Source organism: Papio anubis, chromosome 1 (assembly GCF_008728515.1).
Source record: "Papio anubis isolate 15944 chromosome 1, Panubis1.0, whole genome shotgun sequence".
In the NCBI taxonomy this organism is placed as follows: Eukaryota; Metazoa; Chordata; class Mammalia; order Primates; family Cercopithecidae; genus Papio; species Papio anubis.
Genome location: NC_044976.1, coordinates 104,330,504 through 104,347,557, shown reverse-complemented (window position 1 = coordinate 104,347,557; position 17,054 = coordinate 104,330,504). Strand labels below are relative to the sequence as shown.

The window sequence follows — 17,054 nt, the reverse complement described above, 5'->3', positions numbered from 1 at the left end:
ATCTAATCTGTCATTGGTGGACATTTGGGTTGGTTCCAAGTCTTTGCCATTGTGAATAGTGCCACAATAAACATACATGTGCATATGTCTTTATAGCAGCATGATTTATAATCCTTTGGGTGTATACCCAGTAAAAGGATGGCTGGGTCAAATGGTATTTCTAGTTCTAGATCCTTGAGGAATCGCCACACTGTCTTCCACAATGGTTGAAGTAGTTTACAGTCCCACCAACAGTGTAAAAGTGTTTCTATTTCTCCATATCCTCTCCAGCACCTGTTGTTTCCTGACTTTTTAATGATCACCATTCTAACTGATGTGAGATGGTATCTCATTGTGGTTTTGATTTGCATTTCTCTGATGACTAGGGATGATGAGCAGAGTGTGTGTGTGTCTTTATAATTGCAGCTGGCTATGGGATATACAGAAAGACTCAATTGTTTTTGTTTTAATTAAATTATATATCTAAGTCTATTTCTTGGTAAAAGTAATTAATTTAAAGCTTAATCTTTTAAAAATAATTATTTTTAGTTTTTTTTTTTTCTTTTTGGGTTTTGTCAGTGAAATATAGAACAAAAAAAAACAAAAATGTTTTCACTCTGTACCAAATCACAATATTATTGTTTAATGGAATTTATACACTAATTTTTTCATGATTAAAAAATACTCAGTATGGTTTTCACAAATGTAAGTTTCAAAAAAAAATCTTTATTAAGATTGAATAATATTATAACTATCTTAGAATATTCCTATGTGAAATAGCATACATGAAGAGAATAGTCATAAATTTAAATAACGTTTATACAGTGAATATGATAAACCTTACTACTAGATTATTCACTCATGTCAATACATGAATCTAATTATAATCTGATAGCTTAAAGAAGGGATTTTGCATATTATTATTATATAAAATTAACTGTTTTCCCAGAGATGCAAACCATCACAAGCTACGCCAGAGGCATGGAACAGATTCTCCATTACAGCTCTCAAAAGGAGTCAACCCAGCAGACATGAATCTCAGACATCTGGCTTCTAGAACTGTGAGGCCATGCATTTCTGTTGTTTAAGCCATCCAGTTTGTGGCACCTTGTAAGGGCATCCCAAGCAAACTAATACAATCATTTATATGTCTCTTTAAATTGTTAAACAAGATGCACATTATTGTAAAGAGCAAAAATAATAGCAGAAATCCTGTTTTATTTCTGATCTTAAATGAAATTGGATGTGCCTGTTTTACTTCCATTAATTGAATTTTGTTATAATGTAAGGATCTATCATCCTCTTTTAAGAAAATTTAATCTGAATTAAATTTTGAAAATGTTCAAAGTTTTGCTATAAATATTGAAATTTATATTTTTTTCTTCCTTCTTTAGTCCTTTGATATGATCATGTTAATGTTACACACACAACAGCGGCAACAACATGCCTCATTTACATAACCATTTTGCAATATCTAGGACAAATCTTGCCTGATCACAATACAAAAATTTAAAACGTATACATAAATATTTTAAAATTTATACTGATAAATAAAATAAGATTTTTACTTTTCATCCTCGTACTGTCTTTGCCTGGTTGTAGTGTCAAGGCTATATAATTATGACATACAATGAATAGTTGACTTGACTGATTTTTTTAAATTTTATTGGGACAAATTTACTCTAACATTTGATATAGCTCACCTTTACAATCATCTTAGACTAGGTTGATTGTAGATATTTACTCTTTTTAGGCATTTTAAAGTTTTCTCTTTCCTTTTATGTTATTTTGGCAGTTTATATTTTTCAGGAATATTTCCCTTATATCTGTGCCTTCAAAAGTATTGAAACATAAGTGTTGTAAAAGTATTTTATAATTATTTGATTTTCCTTTTGCATAATTCTTGGAATTTCCTTGTTTTCAATCTGAGTTACCTAAATTAACTTTTACTGTATATAACACTCTCCCAAAATTTGGTGACTTAAAACAAGCATCGTTTATTTTTTCACAATTTAATTGGTCAGCTATCAGTTCTAATGTATCTGTTAGCTAGAGAGATGTGTCTTTTGATAGTTCACACATCACTTATCAATTGGTAGGTTAACTGAGGTTGGATAATGTGGGGAAAAGAAAGAGAGATCAGACTGTTACTGTGTCTATGTAGAAAGAAGTAGACATAAGAGATTCCATTTTGTTCGATATTTAGATGCTGTTAATCTGTGACCCTACCCCCAACCTTGTCCTTGCAAGAGACATGTGCTGTGGTGACTCAAGGTTTAGCGGATTTTGGGCTGTGCAGGGTGTGCTTTGTTAAACAAGTGCCTGAAGGCAGTATGCTTGTGAAAAGTCATCACCATTCTCTTAATCTCAAGTACCCAGGGACACGTACACTGCCAAAGGTCGCAGGGACCTCTGCCTAGGAAAGCTAGGTATTGTCCAAGGTGTCTCCCCATGTGATAGTCTGAAATATGGCCTCGTGGGAAGGGAAAGACCTAATCGTCCCCCAACCTGACACCCGTGAAGGGTCTGTGCTGAGGAGGATTAATATAAGAGGAAAGAAGGCCTCTTGGCAGTTGAGATAGAGAAAAGCATCTGTCTCCTGCACATCCCTGGGCAATGGAACATCTCGGTGTAAAACCCGATTGTATGTTCTACTTACTAAGATGGGAGAAATCCGCCTTAGGGCGAAAGGTGGGACTTGCTAGCGCAATGCTGCTCTTTATGCACTAAAAAGGTTTATGGAGATGTTTACATATGCATATCAAGGCACAGCACTTTTCCTTAAACTTATTCATGTCACAGAGATCTTTATTCATATGTCTTACTGCTGACCTTCTCCCTACGATGATCCTATTATCCTGCCACTTCCCTTTTTCTAAGATGGTAAAGATAATGATCAATAAATACTGAGGGAACTCAGAGACCGGTGCTGGTGTGGGTCCTCTGTATGCTGAGCGCCGGTCCCTTGGGCCCACTTTTTCTTTCTCTATACTTTGTCTCTGTGTCTCATTTCTTTTCTCAAGTCTCTCATTCCACCTAACGAGAAATGCCCACAGGTTTGGAGGGGCAGGTCACCCCCAGGATAATCTGAAATAATCTCATTCATATATTTGGAGTTTAGTGGCTGTCATCTAAGTAACTTGGTTGGCCTCCACATAGCCCCTGATTCTCCACTAGCTTATTCAAAGAGCAGAAAAGAGGCGTATTATAACGTACAAGGGCTTTTTGTGTGTGTGTATTATTACTTTTAAATGTGTTAAAATACATGTAACATAAAACTTACTATATTACCCATCTTAAGTGTAATGTTCAGTGGCATTAAGTATATTCACTTTGTTATGCAACCAATGTGCAAGCAGTTTTAAAGTTTATATTTGTGCTATGTTTGCTATCACCTGATTGGCCAAAGCAAGTCTTGTCAACACCAGAATCAGTGAGGAAGGGCACTAATCAAGAAGGTCAATAGAGGGAAGGCATTACTGTAGGCATTTTCAATATTATCTATCAAATTTTCATTTTTTTATTAGGAGTGAATAGTTTTATATATTTTTAGTATTTTCATTAATAAATAACCAATAGCTCTTAAAATCCTAGGAAAAATATTACAGTATTGCTAAGTAAACTAATGTAATGTTAATGCTGTTGAAATTTAGTTTTTCTTCTTGGTCAGAATTATGGTCAATTGTAAAACACTCTTTCTCTGTGTGTGTGTGTGTGTGTGTGTGTGTGTATATATATATCTCACAATAGGCCATCTGCAATACTATTTATATATTATTTATATGTAATATACCTATTATGTATGTGAGAGAGAGATAGAATACATATAAATATACAATAGATATATAGATATATGGTAAATATTTATATATCACTCTATGTATTAGAACTTATAACAACATATATTTCATATACTATTTGTGTTGATATCTGTAACACAGTATTATACATCAAATGTTGTGTATGTATGAAATATATATGTTATATGCCACATAGTTTTATATTAGGTTTGTGTATTAGTCAGGGATCACTAGAGGGACAAAACTAGTAAGATATATGTATATTCGAAAGGGAGTTTATTAAGGATAATTGACTCACACGATCACAAGGTGAAGTCCCACGATAGGCCGTCTGTGAGCTGAGGAGCAAGGAAGCCAGAAGTGGCTCAGTCTGAGTCTCAAAACCTCAAAAGTAGGAAAGCCAACAGCACAGGCTTCAGTCTGTGGCAGAAGGCCCAAGAGAGTTTGGCAAACCACTGGTGTAAGTCCAAGAAACCAAAAACCAAAGAACCTGGATTCTGATGTTCAAGGGTCAGAAGCATCGAACATGGGAGAACATGGGAGAAAGATGAAGGCCAGGAGACTCAGCAAGTCGGCTCTTTCCACCTTCTTCCACCTGCTTTTTGTAACTGTGCTGGCAGCTAATTAGACGGCACCCATCCTGATTGAGGGTGAGTTTGCCTCTCCCAGTCCACTGATTCGAATGTTAATTTCCTTTAGCAACACACTCACAGACATACCCAGGAACAACACTTTGCATCCTGCAATCCAATCAAGTTGACTCTTAATATTAACCATTACAGTGTGTAAGAAGTTATGAGAACTAGTGGAGGAAGCAAAGAATAACAAAACTTTTTATGCACAATATATTATACTATTATCTGTTAATATTACTATGTGTTTTTTTGTTTATTCCAACAGTTTCCATAAATAATTTATCAAAACTTCAAAATAAATATTTGGAAACGCTTTTTCTTTTGAGAAAATCGATAGGGCAAGAAGAAAAGATGCAGAGTAGGGAAGATATAGATATATACATATTTGATATCACAGTCTTGTCAATTATCACTTTACATATTATGTTAATACATGATCATAAACATTATATCTTCTTTATCTGCTTCTCCATTAGCCTTATATATTAGCTTACTGGGACTACAACAAAGTATCATAAATTAGGTGACTTAAAACAACAGAAATGTATTGTTTCCCCCTTCTAGATACTAGATGCCTGAAATCATAGTGCTGGCAGGACAACGCTTCCTCTAAGAGTCTAAGTAAAATTCCCCCTTTCTTTATTTCTGGTTCCTGGTGGTGTCTCATCAAACCTTGGTATTCTTTGACTTAAAGTTGTATCACACAAATCTTTGTTTCTGTTTTCCCGTGGTATTCTCCCTGTGTGTCTTTGTCTTTACATCACCTTCTTATAAAAACATCTGTCATATTGGATTAGGGTATGTCCTACTAACCTCATATTAACTGGATTTCATCATCAAAGACCCTATTTCCAAATAAGGTTACATTATGAGATACTGGGAATGAGGATTTCAACAAATAATTTTGGAGAACACAATGTGACATACAGTACTCTAATATGGTGTCTAAACCTCAGCACAATTGACATTTTGATTGAAATAAGTCTTTGCTTTGCAAGCTATTCTGAGCATTGTAGGAGATTTAACAGAATTCTTTTCCTCAATCTACCAGAGGTCAGAAACATGACTCTGCTCCCCACTGTGATGATCAAAGATGTCTCAAAATGTTACCAAATATTTCCTGTGGAATAAAATTTTACCTGGCTGAATATATATATATATATATATAGCTTTTCCCTTATTTTTGTTTTACTGCCTAAAATTTTGATCTGATATAAAAAGTTTATATAAGCTGTCTTAAGATTCATGTTTAATTATTATATTTTTTCTGTCCTTCAGTTTCAGCCTGAACAGAATTAGCTATACTTATGTAAAATAAAATGGACATTAACTAACAACCTATACGAAAAGATAAGAAGGGATCTATTCAGCAAGATGATATAACAATTGTAAATATACATGTACTCTACTCTGAAGGACTTATATATATATAAAGAAAATGTTATTAGATATAAAGAAATAGACTGCAGTACAATAATAGTTGGGAATTTTATCATTCCACTTTTAGCAATTAACAGATCATCCAGACAGAAAATCAACCAGAAAAATTGGATTTAAACTATACTCTAGACCAAAAAAATTTAACAAGCGTTAATAGAAGTATTTATCCAATAGCTCGAGAATACACAGTCTTCTTAACTACACATGGAACATTCTCCAGAATAGATCATATGTTATGACACAAACAAATATTAACAAATTTAAGAAAATAGAGACCATATCAAGTATCTTTTCTGGTCACAGTGTTCAGAAATCAATAACAAGAGAAACTACAGAAAATACACACACACACATGGATATTAAAAAACATGCTCCTGAATAACAAGTAGGTCAATACAAAGTTAAAAGGAAAGTTAAAAAATGGAAACAAATAAAAATAATAAGCAAAACATACTAAAACCTATTGGGTATGGCAAAGGTAGTTGTAATAGGAAAGTTTATAGCAATAAATGCCTCCGTCAAAAAAGAAAAGCAATTTTTAAAAAACAACATAACACTGCATCTCAAGGAACTAGGAAAAGGAGAACAAACAAAACCCTGAATTAGTGGAAGAAAGAAAATAATAATGAACAGAGCAAAAATAATTAAAATAGAGACTAAAAATAACACAAAAAAATCATAGCTTTTTTCTTAAAAATAGACAAAGTTGGCAAACCACTAGCAAAAGTAAGAAAAAAGGATTAAAGAAGTGAAATCAGAGATAAAAAAGGAGTTATTACCATTAATTCTACAAAAATACAAAGGATCATCACTGAACTCTTATGGACAACGCCATGAACACAAATTGGATAACTTAGAAAAAAAGTGATAAAATTCTGGACATATATAACCTACCAAAAGTGAACTGTAGAGAAATGAAAAATCTGAAGAAACCAATAATGAGTGAAAATATGTAATCAGTGACAAAAAGTCTCCCATGAAAGAAAAATCTGATGGCTTAACAGCCAAACACTTAAGAACCAAATTGAATTCTTCTGAAACTATTTCAGAAAATTGAAGAAGAGGGGATACTTCCAGACTCATTTTATGGGGTCAGTATGATTCTAATACTAAAAACACACAAGGAAACAATAAAAAGGAAAACTACAGGTCAATATGACTGATGAACATAGATGCAAAAATCTTTAACAAAATACCAGCAAACCAAGTTTAACAATCCACTGTAAAAGTCATTCATTAGGATCAAGTGGAATTTATCGCAGGAATGTAAGGATGGTTCAGTATACACAAATCAATAAACATAATGCAGGGCATTGACAGAAAGAAGAATAATACAATCTGATTATTTCAAAAAATGCAGAAGAAACATTTGACAAAATTTAACCTCACTTCATGTTAAAAACTGCAATAAATTAGACTTAATAGGTATGTAACTCAACACAATAAAGGTCACATAAAAAAACACACAGCTGACATAGGAAAAGGAAAAAGTTGAAAGCTTTCCCTCTAAGATCTAGAGCAAGATAAAAATGCCCACTTTCACTACTGATATTCAACATAGTACTGGAAAACCTTTCCAGAGCAATTCAGCAAGAGAAAGAAATGAAAAACATCCAGATTGGAAAAGAGGAAGTCAAATCGTCCCTGTTTGCAGATGACATGAGCTTATATATAGCAAATTCCAAAAATGATGTCAAATACCTCTTGTAACTCATAAACACAATCAGTAATTTTGCAGGATACAAAATTAACATTCAAAAATTGGTATCTTTTATATATACAGGTAGTAAACTATCTGAAAATAGAAGTCGCAAAAAAATCAGTTTTAAGTAAATACAAAAAAAGGAAAAAAATTAACCAAGGAGATGAAAGATCTCTGCTCTGAAATCTATAAAATACTGATGAAAGAGATTGAAGAGGATAAAAATAAACGAAAAGATATCCCATATTTATGAACTGGAAAAATTAATATTGTTAAAATGGCCATGCACCCACAAAGCTATCTACGGATTCAATATAATCTCTATCACAATACCAATGACATTCTACACAGAAATAAAAAATTAAGGCCAGGTACAGTGGCTCATGACTGTAATTCCAACCCTTTGGGAGGCCAACACAGGTGCATTACCTGAGGTCAGGAGTTCGAGAGGAGCCTGGCCAACATGGAGAAACCATGTCTCTACTAAAAATATAAAAATTAGTTGGGCAAGGTGGTGTGTGCCTGTATTCCCAGCTACTTCAGGGGGTTGAGACAGCAGGAGAATTGCTTGATCCTGACAGGCACAGGTTGCAGTGAGCTGAGATCAGGTCACTGCACTCCAGCCTGGGCAACAGAGTAAGACTCTGTCTCAAAAAACCAAACAAACAAAAAATAAATAAAATGTTTATGGGACTACAAAAGTCTATAAACAGCCAAAGCAAAAAGACCAAACCTGGAGGAATCACACTACCTGATATTAAAATATCCTGTAATGCTATTGAGAGGTGAAGTCAGCTGGACTTCCTGGGTTGAGTGGGGACTTGGAGAACTTTTCCCTCTTGTTAGAGGATTGTAAATGCACCAATCAGCACTCTGTGTCTAGCTAAAGCATTGTAAATGCACCAATCAGCGCTCTGTAAAATGGACCAATCAGCAGGACATGGGTGGGGTCAGATAAGGGAATAAAAGCTGGCCACCCACACCAGCAGCAGCAACCCCCTTAGGTCCCCTTCCACCTGTGGAAGCTTTGTTCTTTCACTCTTCACAATAAATTTGCTGCTGCTCACTCTTTGGGTCCGCACTACCTTTATAAGCTGTAACACTCACCGCGAGGGTCTGCGGCTTCATTCCAAAGTTAGGGAAACCATGAATCCACCAGGAGGAACAAACAACTCCGGACACGCCTCCTTTAAGAGCTGTAACATTCACTGCAATCTGCAGCTTCACTCCTGAGGTCAGCGAGACCACGAACCCACTGGAAGGAGGAAACTCCCGAAGGAGCAAACTCCGGACGCACCATCTTTAAGAGCTGTATCACTCACCGCAAATGTCCACGGATTCATTCTAGAAGTCAGCGAGACCAAGAACCCACCAGAAAGAATAAATTCTGGACACATTATAGTAACCAAATCAACATGAAATTGGCATGAAACTAGAGACAATGATCTCTGAAAAAGAATAGAGAATTCAAAAATAAATCTACACATCTACAGTCTACTGATTATTTGCAAAGGTGCCTTTTCAAAAACGTGCCGTATTGTGGAAAAAACAGCTTCCTCAATAACTGGTACCTAAAAAATTGGATATGCACATGTAGAAAAATAAAGTTGGACCCCTATCTTTCACCACATACAAAAATCAGCTCAAAGTGAATTATGAACTTAAATATAAGACTTGCAAATATGAAACTACTAAAAGAAAAATGTAGGGGAAATATTTCATGTCTTTGAGAATTTTTGGTATAAGATCTCAAAAGTATAAGCAACAAAAGCAAAAGTAGACAAGAATGACTTTAACTAACTATAAAGCTTCTGTACAGCAATGGAAACGATTACCAAAATGAAGCAACCTGCAGAATGGGACAATATTTGCAAACTATACATCTGAGAAGGGGTAAATATCCAGAATAAATAAGAAACCCAAACATCTCAATAGCAAAAGCACGTAATTATTTTAAAAATGGGCAAAAGTCCTTAACAGATATTTATGAAAAGAAGACATAAAAATTTCCAATACTTATATGAAAAAATGTTCTTTAATAATTATCAGGGAAATGAAAATCAAAATCACAGTGAGATACCACCTCACTATGTACATATGTGTGAGAATTTTGAATGTTCCCACCACAAAGAAATGATAAATATTTGAGGTGAAAGATATAATTATACTGATTTTAACCTTGCACAATGTATGCACGCATCCACATATTACACTCTACCCCATAACTATATATGATGTTATGTGTCAATTAAAAATATGAATAAAATAAATTAATGTACTGCAACATACAGCAGAATTTGTCTGCCAGAAATTGGAGGAAGGTGTGTAGCTAAGAAAGAAGAAATGGAAAACGGGACACAGGAGCGTTTTAGGGTGATAGAAATGTAATATATCTTGTTTCGATGCTTGATAATACAGGTATTTTGAAGCAAGTTCACCATGCACTAAGTATCAATCCATTTATAGGAAACAAAACATCACATGACAAATTAAGTGAAGCAAATTTCTTACTCACAGATAGGAAGCAAGGGACAAGAGAAGCCTAGAATTCCGGGTGAGCCAGTTTTCCAAGGCTCAGGAAAGCCATCTAAAGAAAATAGAATCTCACCTGTGCATGTTCCTCATTGCACTGCTGCTGAAGGATCCCAGAAAGCACTCCCTTCTGGGTTATATACCCTGGGGATAATTGGCATTGTTGGGCTAAAGTTTGGCAGGACATCCTGTTCCAGAAGAAGAACAGAGTCCAGCCAGCCTGCTCTGGACAGTTCCTATTTGTCTCAGGATGCTTCATTCATAGCACATGCTACAAAATTATTCTGAGAACTACAAGCAAGAAAGACGAGGGAGAACTGGGTCAGCTAAGGTAATCTAGGGACCTGTCCTGCAGGTATATGTGACTGTCAAAACATTGATATAAACATTCAAGGTATATGCATTTTATTGTAAAATAAATATATGCTATTTATTGCACATCTATTAATGTTATTTTATATGTATTGCATATTATAGTATATTTTTATCAAAGTCATGGCCAACTTCACAAAAACTAAGCATTATTTTAGGTCCAGCTCAAAATCCAGTTGTTCCTCAAAATATTCTCCAAATATTTGACCTGCACTCGTCTCTTTCCCTTCTATAAACCCCTATCTATGCCATACATTTTAACACAATATTTTATTTATTTTTATGTTATCAGCATAACTTTTGGGAGAATATAATACTTCACATTTTGTATAGCATTACATTAAGAGCTACATTTAAATTTGTGTCATTTTAATTTATAAGATTTATTAAAATATTAAGTGATTAATAAAATTAAGTTTTTTTAAAGTGATCTACATAAATTTTAAAACTTACACCTTCATAAGTTTCTTTTGAATTTTTTTTCCAAATATTATCAGGTATACTATATCATTTAGAGTTAACAGGTAATCCACCTAAAATTTTACTCCGTGAGTTTTGTTTGTGGTATAATCATTTTCTAGTTTCGAAGTTAATTTTTCACTGTGGAAATTTAGATGTGCTTTGACATTAAATGCAATCAATCTTTTGTTCATGTTAAGCTTGGATATTAGTATAACTCTGAAATTAACACCCAGAAATCCATGAGTGACCATACTTGCCAACTATCTCTTGATACTACAGTCCTTGATTTGTGCAACATGAAAATATTTAGCAGTAATAACTAGTAAAACTAATTTTCTCCCAAAGTTCCACTGAGCTTATACTAAATAATTTTTCTTCTATAGCCCAGGTCTGTTCCCATGTGTGGATTAATTGACATCATCAATATTTAGGCACTGAAAATATATCATGTTGCAGAGCAGGTACACAGGAATAATAGATTACCATATTGGAAAGATTTTATGTTGATTAAAATACTACTGCAAATAAAAGGGAGGTGATAAAAACATTTTTAAATGTTTCCATTGAAGAGATTTTCAAGAAATGAAATCTGTATCATACAGCCAAGATCTCTTTACCTTTCACATTTTAAATAAATGCACATTAACACATTTACTAATTGTTTAAACATTTATTTTCACATACTTCATTTTCCCCAAACCTATCAGTCTTTGTATTTTGATATGACATTGTTGTCACAGTGTTAAAATTCTGGCATCACAGCAGATGGAATCAGTTTAGTGTCACCTGCTTCTAATATTTAATTCAGTGAATATTCAAGGAATAAGGATGCAAGAAGATAACTTTGACTTTGCTTAAAAGTATAAGCTTAATTTACTTTAATAAAATATGAAAAGTATAATTATAAGAAAATCTAACAAATTAATTAAATTGTGAAGATTTTACACTGTTGTCATATCTTTCTGTGGCTAAAATCAAAATCTGTTTGTCCAATTCCAGAGTCAGATTACAACTTGGAAAGTATGTGCTGATCTGCAAGAAACTGTTGCGGAAATAAGATACTCTTGTTCTGATTCTATGCTAAAAATGAACATTATTTAAAAATAAATAGCACAGATATAAACAGAAGTCAGGAAAACAATTTGATACTTAAGCAAAAATTGTATTTAATAATTGTTTAACTAAATAAATATTGATTTTTTAAAGTTTTTGACAAGAACAAGCATAGCACACCAAAAGCATTCTAAAATTGTATTGAAAAAAGAGAGTGAACATAAGCAAAATGAAAAATTCAAAAATAAAAAATATATTTTTCCATGTGTTGTTTTATAGAGGAATGTTCATAAACTGTTGTAGAAGAAGAATATAGAGAATATATGAAGGCACAAGAAACTAATTTACAGATTATTAATCAACATAATCTCACTCTTTTCAATACACATTTAAACACCTGCTCTGTAACAGATTCTGGGATTGGCTTTGGGAAAAAAGGAGTCCAATAAATGCTCTCAAGGAATTTACCTTCTAGTTGGGGTGAGCAATACAATACGCATATTAAAGAAGACTAAAAAAAGCCCTGGTAGAGGCATGCATGAGGATATTTTCGACATTTAGCAGAGGAAACTCTACTTTTGCTATAATAAAAGAGCAATCAAGACATGCATGTGGAGGTGATTCCAATGAACAGTAGATGTCTAATGAGAAAAGAACAAATGAGTCCAGGTAGTGAGAAGTGCACCATAAAACAATGCAGCCATAAAAAGTAATGAGATCATGTCCTTTCCAGGGACATAGATGGAGCTGGAAGCCATTATGCTCAGCAAACTAACACAGGAACAGAAAACCAAACATAGCACATTCTCACTTATAAGTAAGAGCTGAACAATGAGAATACATGGACACAAGGTGGGGAACAGCACACTGGGGCCTGCTGGGTGGTGGGAGTAGGGAGAACATCAGGAAGAATAGCTAATGGACGCTGGGCTTAATACCTAGGTGATGGGTTGATCTGTGCAGCAAGCCACCATAACACATGCTTTTCTATGAGAAAAAAAAGTACATCCTGCGCATGTGCCCCAGAACTTAAGATAAATGTTGAAGAAAATAATGTAGAGGTGGTAGTATTATTATGCATTTAGAAAAAGTCAAGGGCTATTATGTGCTCCGGTGAAGGGTATATAAAGCAAGAGTGAAAGATACACTAGAGAGGTAGGCAGGATTGAGATGATTAAATGCCTTATGTACAAAGCCAGTGTATTTGTACTTACTAAGGTAAAATTTATTTTTAAAAGATTTAAGTCAAAAATTGAAATACTGTTTTCTTGTTTTAGAAATATATTTCTGGCAACAATGAAGAAGAATGATAGGAAGAGAATCATACTGGAATAGTATAATCCATTGGAAGTTTGTTGTAATGAAGGCAAGACGAAAAATGACCTTGAAGTAAATCATAATGAAGGAAAGGAGAGATGAGTTTACCAAATATAATATCAGAATTGTTCTATAAATTTCATTTCTGCTTTAGCAGCCATAAGGAGCACCATTTATTACAGTAGGAACAGAGGCAACAGTTACGTGGGTGGATGGCGGGGATAGAAAAGATTTTTGCTTTGATACATTGAATTTGACATGCTTGTTGAAAATCTTCAGATGGTGATGTACAGTAAGTTGTTGAATCTTTATTTTCCAAACATCTACACATACACAGCACACACACATACACACAAATACATGTTCATTTAAAGCTCACCACATTTGTAATCTTTAAAAATTTATATTTCTTAAGTACTGCTCTGATCAGATCAGGGCTTAAGTGGGAGAAATCAAAACTAAAAGGAGATGATCTACTACAGTACTAAACTTTACATGAAAAGTATTCATATTATGATGTAAGATGTAGAAGTTCATGGCAAGCCAGCACTCTTAATGTAACTGCTACAAAAGACAAATAAATAAACTGTATAACTATATATTTTAAAAACTTTGAAGAACTATTAGATAAATCAGGAAAAGATAAACTTAAAATCTTGCAGCATTTGCCCTTTTTTAGTATTGGCAGAAGCCAGGTTTTGCCTAGGCATAGAGCCTTTATGGTCAGAAAAATACAACAAAACAGTAATAATCTGATAGGTGGGGAGGGCTGGTATGAAAAATTGGAACTATTCAGAACCCCAAATTCGTAATTGGTTCTCACCACTAAACATTTGCCGATTTCTGAGGACAGATGAGAATGCTAATAGGCAGAGCTGGCAAAGTGAAGGGAAGTCTCCCACAGTCTCATATTACTTGGAAAACAAAGTTCCATTAAAAAGAAGAAGATGGCTCTCAACAAACTAGTAATAGGAAAATGGTGGATAGGAGGCAGTGCTAAATTGCAACTCCCATTTAGACAGAGAGTAGCTTGTGGAGATTCACATTGTGAACTTTTGCTCCAAGAACTACTGCAGGAACATGCCAGGAAAGACAAGAGAATCCACAGGCCCTTTGAAGGAAGCAGATTGCTCCTGCAGGGCCTGGGAGACAGCCCAAACACTGTGAGTGCTCAAAGTGTGAAAGTGGGAAAAGGGGATCTTCCACCCCCAAATACACATCCTCACTGGGGAAACTGAAGGTCCAGATCATAGGAGAAAAATTTGACCTTACCTAGAGCTGAGACAATTTAGAGAGGAAAACAAAATACAGGATTAGAGACAGCAGCAGGAAGAGCCCTATGGGCTCTGCTGGTGCTCAACAAAGGCATTTCTGATGTTGTTTCACAGGGGTCCTTAGGCAGAGGTGCTAGAGGAACTGGGAAAAGGCCACAGGGAGAAGGAATGCTCCAGCTGAACTTGGTAACAATTCCAACTGAACATGAAGTTTCTTGGACAGAACTCTGGGGAGGGAGCGAATCTGGTGTGCAGATATGGGCAGGCGGGGAGACACAGAGGCTCACAGCTGTGCTTGACCACTGACTGGAAACAAACGCAGTACAGTTAGGGGTGGGGTACGGTGGGAGTGAGAACAGCCTTTTGGATTGCATGGGAGCTGGGTGAGGCTTGCAACTGCTGGCTTTACCCCACTTTTTTGGTGACCTGCTTGACACAGCAGAGGCAGCCATAATCCTCTTGGGAACATAACTTCATTGACCTGAGACCACAAACCCCATCCTCCACAGCAGACACAGTAAGGCCCTCCCAAGGAGAATCTGAGCCCAGACACACTTAACATTTTTCCCACCTGATGGTTTTTCTCTACTCACCCTGGTAGTATTTCTCTACCTAACCTGGTAGCTGAAGACAAAGGTCATATTCTATTCTCTTAGGAGTTCTAGGGTCTTGCCCACTGCCTGATCCTCTCTGTACTACCACAGCTGATACTAACTTGAAAGTATCGCCTCCTGGTAGGAGGCCAATAAGCATAAAACTAGTGCAATAAACAACAATAATACAACTAATTACACCCACAGAGTCCATTTTACTCCCCTGCCACCTCTACTGGAGCAGGTGCTGCGATCCATGACTGAGAGACCAGAAGATGGTTTACGTTACAGGACTCTGTGCAGACACACACCAGTACCAGCTTGGAACCTGGTAGCCCCACTGGGTGGCTAGATCCAGAAGAGAAATAGTGATCACTACAGTTTGGCTCTCAGGAAGCCATGTTCCTAGTAAAAGGGGGAGAGTACTGCATCAAGGAAACACCCAATAGGAAAAAAGGATCTGAACATCATTCCTCGAGCCCAAGGTCTTCCCTCTGACACAGCCTACCCAAAGGAAGAACCAGAAAATTCTAGTAATATGACAAAACAACCTTCTTTATCACTCTCAAAAAATCTTACTAATTTACGAGCAATGGATCCAAACCAAGAAGAAATTCCTGATTTGCTAGAAAAATAATTCAGAAAGTCAATGATTAAGCTAATGAAGGAGGCACCAGAGAAAGGTGAAGTCTGATTGAAATAAATCCAAAAAATGGTACAAGTTATGAGGGGAGACATCTTCAGTGAAATAGGTAGCAAAAATGAAAAAAAACAATCACAACTTCTGGAAATCAAAGACTCACTTAGAGAAATGCAAAGTGCACTGAAAAGTCTCAGCAATAGAATCAAACAAGCAGAAGAAAGAACTTCAGAGCACAAAGACAAGCTTTTTGTAATAACCCAATACAGCAAAGACAAAGAATTTTAAAAAATTAAAGGAGCCTCCAAGAAGTTTGGGATTATGCTAAATGACCAAACCTGGCAATAATTGATGTACCTGAGGAAGAAGAGAAACCTAAAAGCTTGGAAAATATATTTGGGGGAGATAATCAAGGAAAAGTTTTGCAACCTTGCAAAAAACTTCAAATACAAGAAGACATAGACATTCAAATGCAAGAAGCTCAAAGAACACCTGGGAAATTCATTGCAAACAGATCATTCCCTAAGCACATAGTCATCAAGTTATCTAAAAAAAGAACATTAAGAGTTGTGAGGAAAAAGCAGAAGGTAACCTATTAAGGAAAACCTATTAGATTAACAGCAGATTTCTCAGCAGAAGCCCTACAAGCTAGAAGGAATTGGAGCCTTATCTGCAGCCTCCTAAACAAAACAATTATCAGCCAAGAAGTTTGTATACAGTGAAACTAGGCCTCATAAATGAAGAAATGATACAGTGTTTTTCAGAAAAGTAAATAATGAATTTGCCACTAGCAAGCCAGCACTACCAGAACTACTAAAAGAAGCTCTAAATATTTAAACAAATTCTCAAAATATATCAAAACAAAACCTCCTTAAAGCATAAATCTCACCGAACCTACATAACAACACAATAAAAAAAGAAAGAAAAAATATGGTATTCAGGCAACAAAGAGCATGTTTAATTGAATAGTACCACACATCTCAATACTAACATTGAATGTAAATAGCCTAAATGCTCCACTTAAAAGAACAGAATGGCAGAATGAATAGTAATTCAACAACCAAGTATCTGCTGCCTTCAAGAGACTCACCTAACAAACAAGGACTCACATAAATTTAAGGTAAAGGGGTGGAAAAAGACATTCCATTCAGATGGACACCAAAAGTGAGCAGGAGTAGCTATTCTTATGTCATACAAAACAAACTTTAAAACAATAGTGGTTAAAAAAGACAAAGAGGGATATTATATAATGATA

General features: G+C 35.2%; 1 long non-coding RNA gene across 1 annotated transcript in view; it reads left to right on the top strand.

Annotated features, from left to right (window-relative positions):
* LOC108584440 overlaps nucleotides 1-16,704 on the top strand; it is a 40,029-nt gene extending 23,325 nt beyond the window's left edge. Inside the window, exon 2 of the long non-coding RNA XR_002515354.2 lies at nucleotides 13,253-16,704. This is a non-coding gene — a long non-coding RNA (uncharacterized LOC108584440). The remainder of the gene's footprint in view (nucleotides 1-13,252) is intronic.
* The last annotated feature ends 350 nt before the right edge of the window (nucleotides 16,705-17,054 follow it).